Source organism: Salvelinus namaycush, chromosome 33 (assembly GCF_016432855.1).
Source record: "Salvelinus namaycush isolate Seneca chromosome 33, SaNama_1.0, whole genome shotgun sequence".
NCBI lineage: Eukaryota > Metazoa > Chordata > Actinopteri > Salmoniformes > Salmonidae > Salvelinus > Salvelinus namaycush.
The window spans coordinates 107,314-124,164 of NC_052339.1; the positions used below are offsets into that span (position 1 = coordinate 107,314).

At 41.0% G+C, this 16,851-nt stretch overlaps 1 long non-coding RNA gene across 1 annotated transcript; it reads left to right on the plus strand.

Annotated features, from left to right (window-relative positions):
* Positions 1-2,090: 2,090 nt before the first annotated feature.
* Positions 2,091-9,093, plus strand: LOC120027604. The gene is made up of 6 exons (XR_005473329.1): positions 2,091-2,208; positions 8,282-8,326; positions 8,450-8,519; positions 8,612-8,698; positions 8,792-8,890; positions 9,013-9,093. It is a non-coding gene; the product is annotated as an uncharacterized LOC120027604 (long non-coding RNA).
* Positions 9,094-16,851: the final 7,758 nt, after the last annotated feature.

Here is a 16,851-nt window from a genome sequence, read left to right on the forward strand (position 1 = left end):
AAGACTTTACTAGAGAATGAAGTATTTAAGAAGGAAGTAGCAGGAATTAATGATAAATACAGGATTTGTGCCTGTGTTATGAATATGTTTGGAAGTTACTGGGAGCTAAGGAAATTTGATTAAGGCTTTTGGCTATTTCAATGGGAAAAGAAATTGCTCGTGCCAAGAGAAAGAATATGACATCATAAAGGGAATAATGGATTAAACTAAAAAAAGGGAACTAACTAATCAGGAATTACTGGAGCTATCATCATTGCAAATGCAGTTAGATTGTTTCTACGAGGAAAAGGCCCGGGGAGCGTTTGTAAGAGCAAGACGATTAAAGATATTTCTTTACTTTAGAAAAAAGGGCAGGCGAAAAGACTTCCTTCCATATGTCAATTAATGATTAATAATACTCCCAATAAAAATCCAAAAGAAATCTCTCAGCATGTTTCCCAGTTTTATCAGAATCTGTATACATCAGCCCAGCCAACTTCCAATATGGATATTTTCTTAGACAATGTAGCAAAGAAGTAGCTAAGAAGATAATGATTTCAGGGATTTTTGTGATGAGTTATCTGAAATTGAGATAAGACTGTATTAAAAGCCTTAAGGACAATAGGTCCCCTGGAAATGATGGTTTAATAAGCGAGATTTATAAATCATTCAATGATAAATTGATTCCTTTCATTCTTGCTATGCTTCCTTAAAGCAAGGTGTAATTACTATGATTCAATGGACATGGGTGGGGGAATATTTGTGTGACGACCTAAAATGGGGGCAGAAGCTCACCAGCACCCCATCTTATATGTCCAACCACCCTGAACGTCAGACTCTATTGAAGCACATACAGTGGTGTAAAGTACTTAAGTAAAAATACTTTAAAGTACTACTTAAGTAGTTTTGGGGGGTATCTGTACTTACTATTTATAGTTTTGACAACTTTTACTTTACTACATTTCTAAGGAAAATAATGTACTTTTTACTCCATACATTTTCCCTGACACCCAAAAGGAATCGTTACATTTTGAATGGCTAGCAGGCAGGAAAATTGTCGGTTGGATGTACTGCCAAATTCTCTAAAATGAAGTTGGAAGCGACTTATGGTAGAGAAATGAACATTCAATTCTCTGGCAGCAGCTCTGGTGGACATTCCTGCAGTCCGCATACCAATTGCACAATCCCTCAGAACTTCAGACGTCTGTGGCATTGTGTTGTGACAAATATGCACATTTTAGTGGCCTTTTGTCCCCAGCAAAGGGTGCACCTGTGTAATGATCATGCTAGTTAATCAGTTTCTTGATATGGTGCACCTTTCAATGTGGATAGATTATCTTGGCAATGGAGAAATGCTCACATTTTTTTTTTTTTGGCGTACAGAACATTTCCCGGGACCTTTAACTTCAGCTCATGAAACATGGGACCAACCTTTTACATGTTGCGTTTTTTGTTCAGTATAGTTTATTACAAATATAGCCGTATACAGTCCTCCAGATATCTGTTGACAAGGACATACATCACTGTGTATTTGTTACACTGTACATACAAAAATGGCCAAACACTTTTTTGTTTGTTGCCATTTTCCATTGTTACTAACTTGTACTGGTTAAAAGTATGATTAAAGAAGAAGAAAAACGTGTATTTTTTGCAAACCATGTTTAGTACTTCTAAAAGAGACAATGACAAATGTATGGTTCAACAAGATATTATAGTCATCAAAAGGGCAGAATTTTAGCATTGATATACTTATGATACAGTACTTTACAGCTTTGATTGGTCACAGAATATATGACATGAAGGGGTGATGTAATTATCTGAATTACTGTAGATTTGAATAGTTTAGTTAATCAAAGGTGAAGTATGGTTATAGGTCCAATGGGTGTTGTTCATATACCACTCTGACTCAAAATCAATATATTAGATACATACTATTTATCAGCATATTGACAGATTATTGCTATCAACTGCTGGTTGCAAGTTATTTTACCCTGTTTGTTTCTTTTGGAACAATGGCAATTAAGTTGATTAAAATTAAGAATAGATAGATGGGCTACCACTGGTGTCACAGGCATCACAGGTCTTGACCACCATGTTGCGATGCTTCTTTAGGATCACGTTGTTGTTGTCAGCGTAGAAGAGTACAGAGATGGGACTGAGCTTGGTGGTTGTGCAGCACGCTTTGGGAACCTCATCCGGCTTCAGAAGGTGAACCTGCCATTGAAAACGGTAAATCAGACTCATTCATACATGCACTTTCATATAGTCAATGATAATATCCTGTTATAAAAGAGATATGGGTTATTTAAGCAATAAGGCCCAAGGAGGGGTGGTATATTGGCCATATACCACAAACCTCAGAGGTGCCTTATTGCTATTAGAACACCTACTCATTCAAGGGTTTTTCTTTATTTTTACTATTTATTTAACCAGGAAGGGCTCATTGAGATTTAAAATATCTTTTTCAAGATCGTCCTGGCCAAGATAGGCAGCACCAAGTCATTACAAAAATTACAGACAAACAACATGAAAAACTACAAGTAATCTAGTAGAAACCATTGAATCCACAAGAGTAACAAAAATCAAAAACAGCAAATTAAAAACATTGACAGGTCAGGGAATCAGTCTCAAGATCATTCATCAGTGATTTAAAAATACCAATCGGGACAAGTTCTTCCAGTTTAAAAGTATTTTGTAAGGTGTTCCAAGACGATGGCGCAGAGTACATAAAAGCCCTTTTACCAAAGGAACAGTTAGCAGGATAAAGTCCAGCGAACGAAGAGAGTACCCACCACATTTCTGAACAATAAAAATGCCCAAATAAAAAGGTAGTAAACCCAAAATGGCTTTATAAATCAAAGTGTACCAGTGACTGAGCCTACGAGTGACTAGAGAAGGTCAGCCAACCCTGGTATACAAAGTGCAGTGGTGCGTAAGAGTTTTGCAGTTTAAAATAAATCTCAAAGTACCATGGTAAAGGGTGTCAATTGATCTCAAACACTGAGCGGAAGCATTCATATATAAAATATCCCCATAGTCTAGTAAAGGCATAAATGTAGCTGATACTAGCCTCCTTCTGGCTTCAAAAGAAAAACAGGCCTTATTCCTAAAATAAAATCCCAATTTCAGCTTCAATTTTTTTGTAAGTTGTTGAATATGCAATTTAAAAGAGAGGCCTTCATCAAGATATTTATATGAGGTTACAACCTCAATCTCCTTGCCCTGACAGGTAGTAATAGGTGAAAGGTTCAGAGGTCTATTTCTTGCTTTAGAAAACACCATTAGTTTAGTTTTGTCAGTATTGAGGATAAGCTTTAATTGACACAAGGTATGTTGAACAGTATAAAAAGCAGTTTGCAAGTTCTGGAAAGCTTTTGTAAGAGACGAGGCACAACTGTAAATAACAGTATCATCAGCATAAAAATTAAGTTGCACATTTTGGACATTTTTGTCTAAATCATTTATATAAATAGTGAATAAGAGAGGACCAAGTACAGAGCCTTGGGGCACACCATTAAAGACAGACAATTTAACAGACATAAGCCCATTAAATTGAGTGCACTGAGTTCTATCAGACAGTTAGCAAACCATGCAACTGCATGCTCTGAAAGACCTACACTCGACAATCTCTGCCTTAGTATAGCATGATAAACTGTATCAAAAGCCTTAGAGAGATCAATAAAAAGTGAGACACAGTGCTGTTTTTTGTCAAGGGCTTCAGTGATATAATTTAAAAGCTTCATGGCTGCTGTAATTGTGCTATGCTTCTTCCTGAAGCCCGATTGGTACATTGATAAAATAGAGTTAGTAAATAAAAACTATTTTAGCTGTTCACTCACAAGGGTTTCAAGTAATTTCACCAGGGGTGACAGCTTTGAGATTGGCCTATAATTATTTAAAAGAGTTGGATCTCCCACTTTTAAAAGTGGTAGGACAAATGCTGATTTCCAGATTTTCGGAATATCATTACATTCCAGGGTTAGATTGAACAGATATGTAAGTGGTTCAGCTATGAAATCAGCTGCCAGATTTAAAAAGCAGGGATCCAAATGATCAAGACCTGCAGGCTTTCTCTGATCTAAGGATTTCAGGGCTTTATGTACCACCTGCACTGAGAATGGCAAAAAGCTACAAGTTTGACCAGCTCTCACTGGTTCATCCACACAGGGTTGTACAGAGACAGAGGACACTGGTTCATCCACTCAGGGTTGTACAGAGACAGAGGACACTGAATCAAACAGCCTACCAGATTATACAAAGTGCTCATTGAAACAATTCAGCATTTCAGTTTTGTCATATACAGCAAGAGAGTCCTTCAAAACACATGACGGTAATTCAGTAACATTACTGTTACCAGACATAGACTTAATAGCCTTCCAAAACTTTCTAGGGTCATTCAGGTTATCAGTGGAAACAGACATAAAATATTCAGACTTGACCTTCCTGAAAAGAAAAGAACACTTGTTTCGTAACTGCCTAAAATCAAGCCAATCAGCATCAGAACATGATTTCCTTGATTTAGCCCAGGCTAGATTACGGTCGTGAATAATACAAGACAGCTCAGAAGAAAACCATGGATTATCCCGCCCTTTAACCCTGAACCTGCGGAATGGGGCATGTGTGTTTACTATTTGGAAAAAACCATCATTAAAGAATATCCAGGCAGTTTCCACATCAGGGATAAGCTCAATCTTGCTCCAGTCAAAATAAAACAAATCATGAAAGAAAGCCTGCTCATTAAAACACTTCAAATTTCTCTTACGAATAAAACATGGGTTTGTCTTAGGAACCTTAGTATTTCTAACAGCAACAACAGCATAATGGTCACTTAAATCATTACAAAAAACACCAACCGCAGAATATTTATGTGGAACATTTGTTAATATCAAATCAATCAGGGTAGATTTATCTGGGCATTTAAGATTTGGGCGAGTGGGTGAGTTAATCAACTGGGTAAGATTCATAGAATTACAAAACATTTTTAAATCATCAGACACCGGTTTTAACCAACACCAGTTGAGATCACCAATCAAGATCATTTCACTGTAAAGAAGTTTAGACATAAGGTGCGTCAAAGAAGAAAATGCTATTTTCTACATTGTTGAATAATAGTGTAGACATCAAAACTATGAAATAACACAAATGGAATCATGTAGTAACCAAAAAAGTGTGAAACATATCAAAACATATCATACTGTATATTTGAGATTCTTCAAATAGCCACCCTTTGCCTTGATGACAGCTTTGCACACTCTTGGCATTCTCTCACCCAACTTCACGTGGAATGCTTTTCCAACAGTCTTGAAGGAGTTCACACATATGCTGAGCACTTGTTGGCTGTTTTTCCTTTACTCTGCGGTCCTACTCATCTCAAAACATCTCAATTTGGTTGAGGTCGGGGGATTGTGGAGGCCAGGTCATCTGATGCAGCACTCCGTCACTCTCCTTCTTGGTAAAATAGCCCTTACACAGCCTGGAGGTGTGTTGGGTCATTGTCCTGTTGAAAAACAAATGAATTCTCCTGAGTAGCGCAGTGGTCTAAGGGAAGCTGTGCAGTTAGAGATCCTGGTTGGAGTCCAGGCTCTGTCGCAGCCGGGCCGCGACCGGGAGACCCATGGGGCGGCACACAATTGGCCCAGCATTGTCCGGGTTAGGGGAGGGTTTGGCCGGTAGAGATGTTCTTGTCCCATCGAGCTCTAGCGACTCCTGTGGCGAGCCGGGCGCAATGCACACTGACAGGGTTGCCAGGTGTATGGTGTTTCCTCCGACCCATTGGTGCGCCTGGCTTCCGGGTTAAGCAGGCATTGTGTCAAGAAGCAGTGCGGCTTGGCTGGGTTGTGTTTTGGAGGACGCACAGCTCTCGACCTTCGCCTCTCCCGAGTCCATATGGGAGTTGCAGCGATGAGACAAGACTGTAACTACCAATTGGATACCACAAAAAAGGTGTAAAAGTAACAAACAATTGTTTTTATTTTTTTATAATAATTTATTAAAACAAATGATAGTCCCACTAAGCCCAAACCAGGTGGGATGACGTATAGCTGCAGAATGCTGTTGTATCCATATTGGTTAAGTGTGAATTCTAAATAAATCACAAGACAGTGTCAACAGCAAAGCACCCCCACACCATATACCCTCCTCCTCCTTGCTTTATGGTAGGAAATACACATGCAGAGATCATCTGTTCACCCACACCGCATCTCACAAAGACATAGCAGTTGGAACCAAAAATCTCAAATTTGGGCTCCAGACCAAAGGACAAATTGATTGTGTTTCATGGCCCAAGTAAGTCTCTTCTTCTTATTGGTGTCCTTTAATAGTGGTTCTTTGCAGCAATTCAACTATAAAGGCCTGATTCACACAGTCTCCTCTGAACAGTTGATGTTGAGATGTGTCAGTTACTTGAACTCTGTGAAGCATTTATTTGGGCAGCAATATCTGAGGCTGGTAACTCTAATGAACTTATCCTCGGCAGCAGAGGTAACTCTGGGTCTTCCATTGCTGTGGTGGTCCTCATGAGAGCCAGTTTCATCATAGTGCTTGATTGTTTTTGCAACTACACTTGAAATATTCCGTATTGACTGACCTTCATGTCATAAAGTAATGATTTCTCTTTGCTTATTTGAGCTGTTCTTACCATAATATGGACTTGGTATTTTGCCAAATAGGGCTATCTTCTGTATACCCCCCCCACCTTGTCACAACACAATTGATTGTATCAAATGCATTAAAAAGGAAAGAAATTCCACTTTTAAGAAGGCACACCTGTTAATTGAAATGCATTCCAGGTGACTTTCTCATGAAGCTGGTTGAGAGAATGCCAAGAGTGTGCAAAGCTGTCATCAAGGCAAAGGGTGGCTACTTTGAAGAATCTAAAATATATTTGGTTTTGTTTAACACTTTTTTGGTTACTACATGATTCCATATGTGTTATTTCATTGTTTTGATGTCTTCACTATTTTTCTTCAATGTAGAAAATAGTAAAAATAAAGAAAAACCCTTGAATGAGTAGGTGTTCTAAAACTTTTGACCGGTAGTGTAGAGCCTTCAGTGCTTTTTTTCCGTGGGCTTGTCTGAATTTGGTCAATATGTCCTCCAAAAGACTTTATAGCCCACTGTGGCAAAGACTATACTTTCAGGAGTTAAACAACACAATAAAAAATCACCTTGTTTGTCTCATTCTTCCAATCTAGCTAGTGGCTTTATAAAACACAATATTTGGTATTTGGATTTTATATTATACCAACGATATAGGAAAGCATCTGGTAGCAAAATAGCCAAAAACATAAAATTATTCATTAATTCAAGGTTATCAATAGAACATTGTCAGAAAACAATAGTCTAAACCCAATGTCTCTACCATTTATGGTTGAAAAGTTACCGACGATTTACTCTGAGATTTAACCTCACAACACCAAATATGGAACACATACAACCAAGTGCGGTGCAGTCTAAACTAGTAATGGTCACAGCAAATGATCATTATTATTTCATCAACATTGTCAAGTACAAGTATATGAATGTTATAATATTGTAGAGAACAAGCTAATGATTAATTCTATGTAATTTCTAATGACATCAGGCAAAGAAAACGATGTTTGGACATGAATTTCGTAGCTCCCTCTTGAATTGACCCTTTTTCTCTCTACATTGTATAGCAAGTAAGTGACTATATAAAAATAATATATGTCATTCATCAGACACTTTTATCCAAAGCGACTTACAATAAAACCTGCTGTCGTTTATGTATGGGTGGTGACGGGAATCGAACCCACTACCCTGGCTTTGCAAGCGTCATGCTCTATCATGGTCATGGGTGCACCTCAGCCACGCTCAAGGTCCTAAACGATATCTTAACCGCCATCGATAAGAAACAATACTGTGCAGCCGTATTCATTGACCTGGCCAAGGCTTTTGACTCTGTCAATCACCACATCCTTACCGACAGACTCAACAGCCTTGGTTTCTCAAATGATTGCCTCGCCTGGTTCATTAACTACTTCTCCGATAGAGTTCAGTGTGTAAAATCGGCTTCCTGTAGCCCGGGCCTCTGGCAGTCTCTATGGGGGTGCCATAGGGTTCAATTCTTGGGCCGACTCTTCTCTGTATACATCAATGATGTCGCTCTTGCTGCTGGTGAGTCTCTGATCCACCTCTACGCAGATGACACCATTCTGTATACTTCTGGCCCTTCTTTGGACACTGTGTTAACTTCCGTGGCCTTCAACTGCTCTTAAATACAAGTAAAACTAAATGCATGCTCATTGGTCACTGATTTTGAATGCTTGTTTTGTTGTCGTAGGGTTGGGAGGAGGACATGCTGCCTGAGGAGAGGGAGGTTCCTCTGGTGAAGTGAGTTCCTCTAAATGTCTGTGTAGTCTGGGCTTGTCAGATGCTGACGGATAGTGGTCATAATGCTGCTATCCCCCATTGACTCTAATGGTTATGCTCCAATCCCTCCCTTTCACAGCCTCTACCTTACCACCAAGAGAGTGGAGGACATCGCCCTGAGGCTCGTCTCCCTGCGCCAGGCCTTCACTGTGAGTGGACACACTTTTCTTTTTCTCTCTGTGACTTCTTGTTCTGTCTCCTCGAGGAAGATTTCTCACCCTAACTCTTCCCTCTCCCCTAGACCCTGCTTGGTTCCACCCTGAGCAGGAACCATCTGTTTGTGGCGGGAAAGGTCCTCCTGGGCGCACTGGTTCAGGCCAACCACATGGTAACTCACTAACGCATTCTCTTTCAAGGGAAAGAGAGCGTCCCTGAGGTGAAATGTGTTCTGTTCACTAAGATGCTCTTTTCTTTGTCATAGGACGAGGCCAAGTTCATCCGTACTTATAACGACTTTGTGGACTACCTGAGTGACCCCTCCAAGCGGAATGACATTGAGAGGGAGCTGGCTGAGGCAAAGGTGAGTTCATTAACTCTTTCAAGTCTCACTGAGTTCTTCCACATGCATGTCTTTTATACATCACAGTAGCTGATCTATATGAAATCATTCCTATTTTCTCCAAACGTGTTTTCTTGTCCTAGATCCATCATGTGAACATGATAGATGTCCTCTTTGAGCTGGTGCTGTTTGGGATGATGACAGCTCAGAAGTCCCTGATGGTGGTAAGTAGCATCTCACTGGTACATGTTTTGATATCTCTCTATTAGCAGTTTCACTTAAATTCCTCTTCTCTTCTATTCTCTCCTCTTTTCTCCTCCTTTGTTTCCTTTAGCACGCCTGGTGGGTTTGTGGAGCGTCTGTACGCTCTCCTGTACTCCTTCCTGCCCACTGCTGCCAACATGGAGCCAGAGGCTGACAGATACCTGCTGCTGCTCAATGTAAGAGTCAAGAGGTTACTTCCTGTTTACTTCCATATTCTTAGTGTACTTCCTTTTTACTTCCTTATTCATGGTTAACCAGGTTCCAATGTCATTTTAGGGGGAGTATTTCTAATTGTCTCTCTCCTCTTGATAAGCTAGTAACTCAGAGCCATTTTCTATGTGTTGTGTGGTGTTCTCTTCAGGGCGGGCTGATGGCTCTGCTAGATGACATGTTTGGCCAGCAGGCGGCCTGGTACTTTAACCCAGAGTCTCTGGTCACGGAGCTCTCCAGCCTCCTGGAGTATCACTTGGAGAACCTCATGGCCAGCATGTAGTCCTACTGCAGGGACCATACTCCTTTCTCCTTCTCTCTCTCTCTTGAAGGATTTGAGGACTTGAAGTGCTTTGTTGAACCCTGATTAGTTAACACCCATTAATTTAATGTATTCTCTTGTTTTCTCTCCCCACAGGATTCTTGTGACACTTTGCCACCCAAGAGGGATCTAGACACCAATGCACTACATTACTTTGCACTGAATTTGAAATGTTTAAATAAAATAAGTTGTAGTTCAAAAACATTTTTGTTTCCGTCTTTTCATCTATTTGATTTTATGACCATTTCCTCTTCCTAGAGGTATAATGCTAATATTAGATTATTACACGAACAATGATGCTTTATTATCTGCATATGGAAATAAAAAAACAATGTTTAGTTGATTTACAGATACTACAGGCCCACACTTTATATGGTTTTGTACTGTGGTTTGTGATACGGTACTATTTAAAAACATGTAGGACTACATACACTGAGTGCACAAAACATTAGGAACGTCTTCCTAATATTGAGTTGCACACCCTTTTCCCCTCAGAACAGCCTCAATTCGTCGGGGCATGGACTCTACAAGCTGCCCTAAGCGTTCCACAAGGATGCTGGCCCATGTTGTGTCAAGTTGGCTAGACGTCCTTTGGGTGGTGGACCATTCTTGATACACATGGGAAACTGTTGAGCATGAAAAAAAACAGCAGTGTTGCAGTTCTTGACACACTTAACCCGGTGCGCCTGGCACCTACTACTATACCCCGTTCAAAGGCTGTTAAATCTTTTGTCTTGCCGAATCACCCTCTGAATGACACACACAATCCATGTCTCAATTCTCTCAAGGTTTTAAAATCTTTCTTCAACTCCCCTTCATCTACACTGATTGAAGTGGATTCAACAAGTGACATCAATAAGGGGTCATAGCTTTCACTTGGTCAGCCTGTCATGGAAAGAGCAGGTGTCCTCAATGTTTTGTATTATCAGTGTGTGTAGTAACCTGGTACAGTATAAAGTTTACCACTAGAGGGGGTAATTGCTTCAGTCTTGAATGTTACGTCTCACTATCCCTACTCTACATTAACAGTCGGCAATTGTAGACTCCGGTAACTTGTGTATCTTAGTTTTTTATATTTGCCATTAATGTCTGAACCATTTACCATCTTTCCCACTGAAACCAGTAATGTTAGCGTTCATGTGAGAGAGGGTGTAGTAGTGCATAATGACCACTAGTTGGATCCACTAATTGTGGACGACATCCTTGTCTATAGTCGAAGCAAAGAAGAGCACGACCGAAACCTCAGCGCGATGCTGCAAAGGTCCCGTGAGAGAGGAGTCCGGCTCAACCCGAGAAGAGCACAGTCGGCGCTACAGAGGTCAGCTACTTCGGACATCTTCTCACAGCGACTGGAATCAAGCCAGATCCACAGAAGATCTCAACCATAAAATAAATTTAGCCACCAAAGAACCGTGCAGAGCTGGAAACAGTGCTTGGCATGGTCAACTACTTAGCCAAGTTCGCACCCAGCCTCTCCAATGCTAATGCACCCCTGCATCAACTGCTAAAGCAGTCCAGTGAGTTTCTCTGGGACAAGCAACACGACATTGCTTTCCAGAAATGTGAAAGACTTGATCACGAGAGAACCAGGACCAATCCTTGCCTACTACGACGCCGACAAAGAGCTCAGACTCCAAGTAGACGCGTCGAAGTATGGACTAGGTGCAGTGCTACTGCAAGAAGGAAAGCCCATCGGCTACGCTTCCAAATCTCTCACAGACTGTGAAATCAACTACGCTCAAATTGAAAAGGAGCTCTATGCCATTCTGTTCGGATGTAAACGTTCCCATCAGTACGTATATGAACGACAAGTCATTGTGGAATCCGACCACAAGCCCCTTGAGTCAATCATCAGGAAACCACTAGCCGCAGCCCCGCCAAGGCTACAGAGAATGATTCTTCAACTACAAAAATACAACTTCACAATCACTCACCGTCCAGGCAAAGGCATCCCTGTCGCAGACACGCTCTCCAGGAAGTTTCTTACCTATAAGGACAGCAGCCTCAGTGAAGGCATGGACATGCAAGTGCACACTGTGTACAGCAACTTACCAGTTAGTGACACAAAACTGAAGGAGATCCAAGCAGAAACAGAAAAGGACTCACAACTCGCACAGCTGAGGAAAGTCATACAGGATGGACGGCCTGAGTAGAGGAGAAAATGCCCTCGGAGCGTCTCAGAATTCTGGAACCATCCTGATGAACTATCACAGATCAACGGAATAATTGTCAAAGGAGAGAAAATCATCATTCCTACCAGTCTCAGGAAGAGATTTTGACAAAGATCCATGCTGGACACATGGGCATGGAAAAGTGCAAACAGAGAGCACGGGACATTTTGTTTTGGCCCGGAATGTGCAAACAAATAGAGGACATTGTTGGTAAATGCGCCATATGTCTTGAACGACGCCCCTCAAACACCAAAGAGCCAATGTTACCTCACTGTATCCCAGACCGACCCTGGCAGGTCGTGGCAACCGATCTGTTCACCTGGAACAACGAGAACTACATCGTAACAGTTGACTACTACAGCAGATACTTCGAACTCGACAAGCTTCACAGCACCACATCTACAGCTGTGATACACAAGCTGAAAGCAGCCTTTGCCAGGCATGGCATTGTAGAGACTTTAATATCTGACAATGGGCCCTGTTACAAATCAAATGAGTTTGAATCCTTCACAAAAGCATGGGAGTTTACACGTCACCACAAGCCCACATTACCCTCAAAGTAATGGCCTTGCTGAAAAATCAGTGCAGATTGCTAAATCACTCATGGATAAAGCAAAAGCAGACAAGAGAGACCCCTACCTCAGCCTCCTTGAATACCGCAACACTCCAGTTGACAACTTCAAATCACCAGCCCAGCTGTTGATGAGCCGCAGACTTCGCTCAACCCTTCCCAGCACCAACCAGCAGCTACAACCTGAGGTCGTCAGCTACAAGGAAATGCATGAAAAACGTGCACAGAGACAACAACAACAAAGGCGATACTACGACAGGTCAGCTAGACCACTGCCACCACTGATCGACGGAGAGTCAGTTTGAATCCAGGAGCATGGCCTCTGGAAGCCAGCAGTCGTCATCCAGCCACCTGACACTGAACGTTCATAGCACGTCCTCACCGCAGAAGGAGCGGTGTACTGCCGCAATCGTCGTCACCTACTGAACACAAAAGAACAACACACTGATGAGATGAACTGTTCCCCTGAAAGAGAATGTGATGGACTAAACACACACACACACACACACACACACACACACACACACACACACACACACACACACACACACACACACACACACACACACACACACACACACACATCACAACATACACCATACTTACCTGCAACACCACAAGAACTGTTGACTGACACAGAAGCATGCTCAGCATCATATCGCACAAGGTCAGGAAGAGAGGTCAAGCCCAGAGCTGTCCTAGAACTGTGAAATGTCAAAGGGTGTAGGCGGATCGCTGCCCTAAAAGAGTTCCACACTGTAAACTTGTTATTGAAAGTTCACTTGAAATGCTGTGGTATTGTATTTTTTGAAATGTTAAGATGTATTTCTACTGTGAAAGCTGAGTTGCTGAGAATCCCTTGTTTGAAAAGTAACAGTATGTTGGATCATTGTTTCAGAGTCTATGTTGATTCAGTTGGTGTAGTATGCAATATAAATGGTTACTTACCTTGAGTTCAAACTGCAGAGCATGTTTTCAAAAGAAACGCTTAGAATATGTAAAAAAATATATTTTGTTTTAAAAGAAGGGGGATGTAATATTCATATGTGTAAACATACTGAGTAATAATTGGATGCATTTTACCGCCATATCATACTGTGCTATGATTGGTTAAGACCACCCAAATGGTTAGGTCATGGTCAGTTTGATCCTGGTTGGCGATACGTGAACATGCCAGTTATAGCTAGCTAATAAAGAGCTATGTTAAGAAATATCCTGTAGTACTGCATTTTATTATTTTGTACAAAGTGTGCAAAACAAGACAGTGCAGACGAGGAATGCAGTGGTAAGTACTTGGCGCTAAACTCAAGCGAACTTTCAGGATGCTTCCATCTTTCCATAGCTAGCTAGCTTGACCGGCGTTGTCATTTCAAAGGGATAAACTCGGCTAACCTAGCGCAACTGTCGTTAACGTTAGTTGTAAATACTGTAATGAAACAGTTAGGGAGCAGGTCTCGAACCCTCGACCTTCTAGCCCGAAGTCCAACGCGCTATCGACTGTGCCGCAAAAGCATGCTCGTGCAGATTTCCGCGCTTATAAACCCAGGGTCGTTACACTACCAATGCATAATAACCTAAGCTTGCTTAGTTGTAGCCGAAGCGAAGTCTCGGCCTGTGTTGGCTACTGCCTGACTAGTTGCCAAATTCTGGAACTATAATAACTGTGTTTTTGTAGTAACTACATTAGTAGCTTGCACCATGTAAACAAGCTTTTGGCCTATATATTTTCTTGAACCCAAAGGCAAAGCTACACAAGGGCCCATAGCTAATCCAAATTTGTGAACATTGACTAACTAACTACATGACAACTTGCCAATTGATCTGGCAGTTTTCTTAGTTAACTAACTAGCTAGCTACACACAATAATAGAGATGTGAGCTTAATTGTAATCAACTACTATAGTTACTTACTAAACTGACCATTAATATATCACACTTCTGTGTTGGTTTAGGAAGCAAATTGCAAGATGGATTATAGGCCTGGTTAGCTATAAAGCTAGCTATTGTTGACATAAAATACTGGCATGTCATTAACCCCTCTGCTTGCAAGTTCTTCTCTTTTTACATCTACCCTATCAAGACAAAAACAATATTCTATTTAGCCTTAATGCTTGGCTTTCCTTTTGGATACTCTGGCTCTGTAAAAAGAGAAGCAGATAAAACAAGGCTTACTTTAGTGATGTGTATTCTATTCACGCCCTGATTGTGCATGGGGCACATAGGGAGGACGCTGAGGTAATGGGCTGGAATCTTTGGTAGGCGTGAAACAACTGATCTTTGAATCATTCCTCTCCACAGTGCTCCTGTGCCGGGGCAAAGCTTTCAGCGATTTCACCGGACCAGACTGTCGGTTTCTGTCATTTAAAAAAGGAGAGACTATATATGTCTACTATAAACTCTCAGGCCAAAGGACAAATATATGTGCAGGGAGTGTAAGTATGAGTTAATATTAAATTACAGTACCTGTCAAAAGTTTGGACACACCTACTCATTCAAGGGTTTTACTTCACTATTATTCTACAATGTAGAAAATAGTAAAGACATCAACACTTTGGAAAACACATGGAATCATGTAGCAACCAAAAAAGTGTTAAACAAATCAAATATATTTTAGATTCCTCAAAGTAGCCCCCCCTTGTCTTGATGACTGCTTTGCACAGACTTGGCATTCTGTCAACCAGCTTCATGAGGTAGTCACCTGGAATGCATTTCAATTAACAGGTATGCCTTATTAAAATGTTATTTGTGGAATTTATTTCCTTCTTAATGCGTTTGAGCCAGTTGTCTTGTGACAAGGTTGGGGTGGTATACAGAAGATTTGATAAAAGACCAAGTCCATATTATGGCAAGAACAGTGCAGTCGCAAAAACCATCAAGCGCTATGATGAAACTGGCTCTTATGAGGACTGCCACACGAAAGGAAGACCCAGCGCTACCTCTGCTGCGAGTTAACTGCACCTCATATTGAAGCCCAAGTAAATGCTTCACAGAGTTCAAGTAACAGACATAGCCCAACATCAACTGATCAGAGGAGACTGCGTGAATCAGGCCTTCATTGTTGAATTGCTGCAAAGAAACCACTACTGAAGGACCCTAATAAGAAGAAGAGACTTGCTTGGGCCTAGACACACGAGCAATGGACATTAGACTGGTGGAAATCTGTCCTTTGGTCTGATGAGTACAAATTTGAGCATTTTGGTTCCAACCTTCGTGTCTTTCTGAGATGCAGAGTAGATGAACGAATTATCTCCGCATGGGTGGTTCCCACCGTGAAGCATGGAAGAGGTGTGGGGGTGCTTTGCTGGTGACACTGTGATTTATTTAGAATTCAAGGCTCACTTAACCGACATTCTGCAGTGATATGCCATCCCATGTGATTTGTGCTTAGTGGGACAATTATTTGTTTTTCAGCAGGACAATGACCCAACACACCTCCAGGCTGTGTAAGGGCTTTTTGACCACATTCACCCGACCTCAACCCAATTGAGATGGTTTGGGATGAATTGGACCACAGAGTGAAGGAAAAGCAGCCAACAAGAGCTCAACATACTGTATGTGGGAACTCCTTCAAGACTGTTGTAAAAGCATTCCTGTTTCAACAACACAACAAGCATTTTGCTACACCCGCAATTACATCTGATAAACACGTGTATGTGACCAATAACATTTGATTTGATTTGGGCTTCTTTGAAGAATATGAAATATATTTAGATATTTTTTTTACACTTTTTTGGGGTTACTACATGATTCCATATGTGTTATTTCATAGTTTTGATGTCTTCACTATTATTCTACAATGTAGAAAATAAAGAAAAACCCTTGAATGAGTCGGTGTGTCCAAACTTTTTACTGGTACTGTATGTGATAACATTGCAGTCTAGAAGGAATGTTGAAGCTTTTTCTGTTTTGTTAACATGTTTCATTCTCTGTTTTGTTTCCATTTCTTACAATGGGTTGGTAACCGCTTTGGTTACTTCAATAAGGACCAACTCGTAAACAATCACATACTGAAAAAGAATTGGAGATTCCTGCTGAGGTAAGTCAATAAATAGATGTAGGCCTAGTTCACTACTGCCAATGCATCATCGCTTAAAACATTGTCTGGAATGACTGAACTTCTTTCTGAAATAGGTAGTATGACTCAAACAATGTTTTCTTTTTCTTTTCAGGAAACCGACATTGTTTGCTTTGACACTGGACACGATAGGTTTGACAGTTATGACATTGATTCACTGTTAGGTTCCTCTTTATTGTTAACAGACAAGGAGGATTCTGTGCAAGTAACCACATAGACTTTGTACCTTAACAAAAGTGCTGAGAGCACCACGGTGGAAGTGGATGAGCCTCCACCTGAAGTGGCACTGTTAGAAAATGATGAGATTGATAGGGATGTACCTGAGGACATTGATAAGGTTGTAGAGGTTCCAGATAATGATGATCTGAAA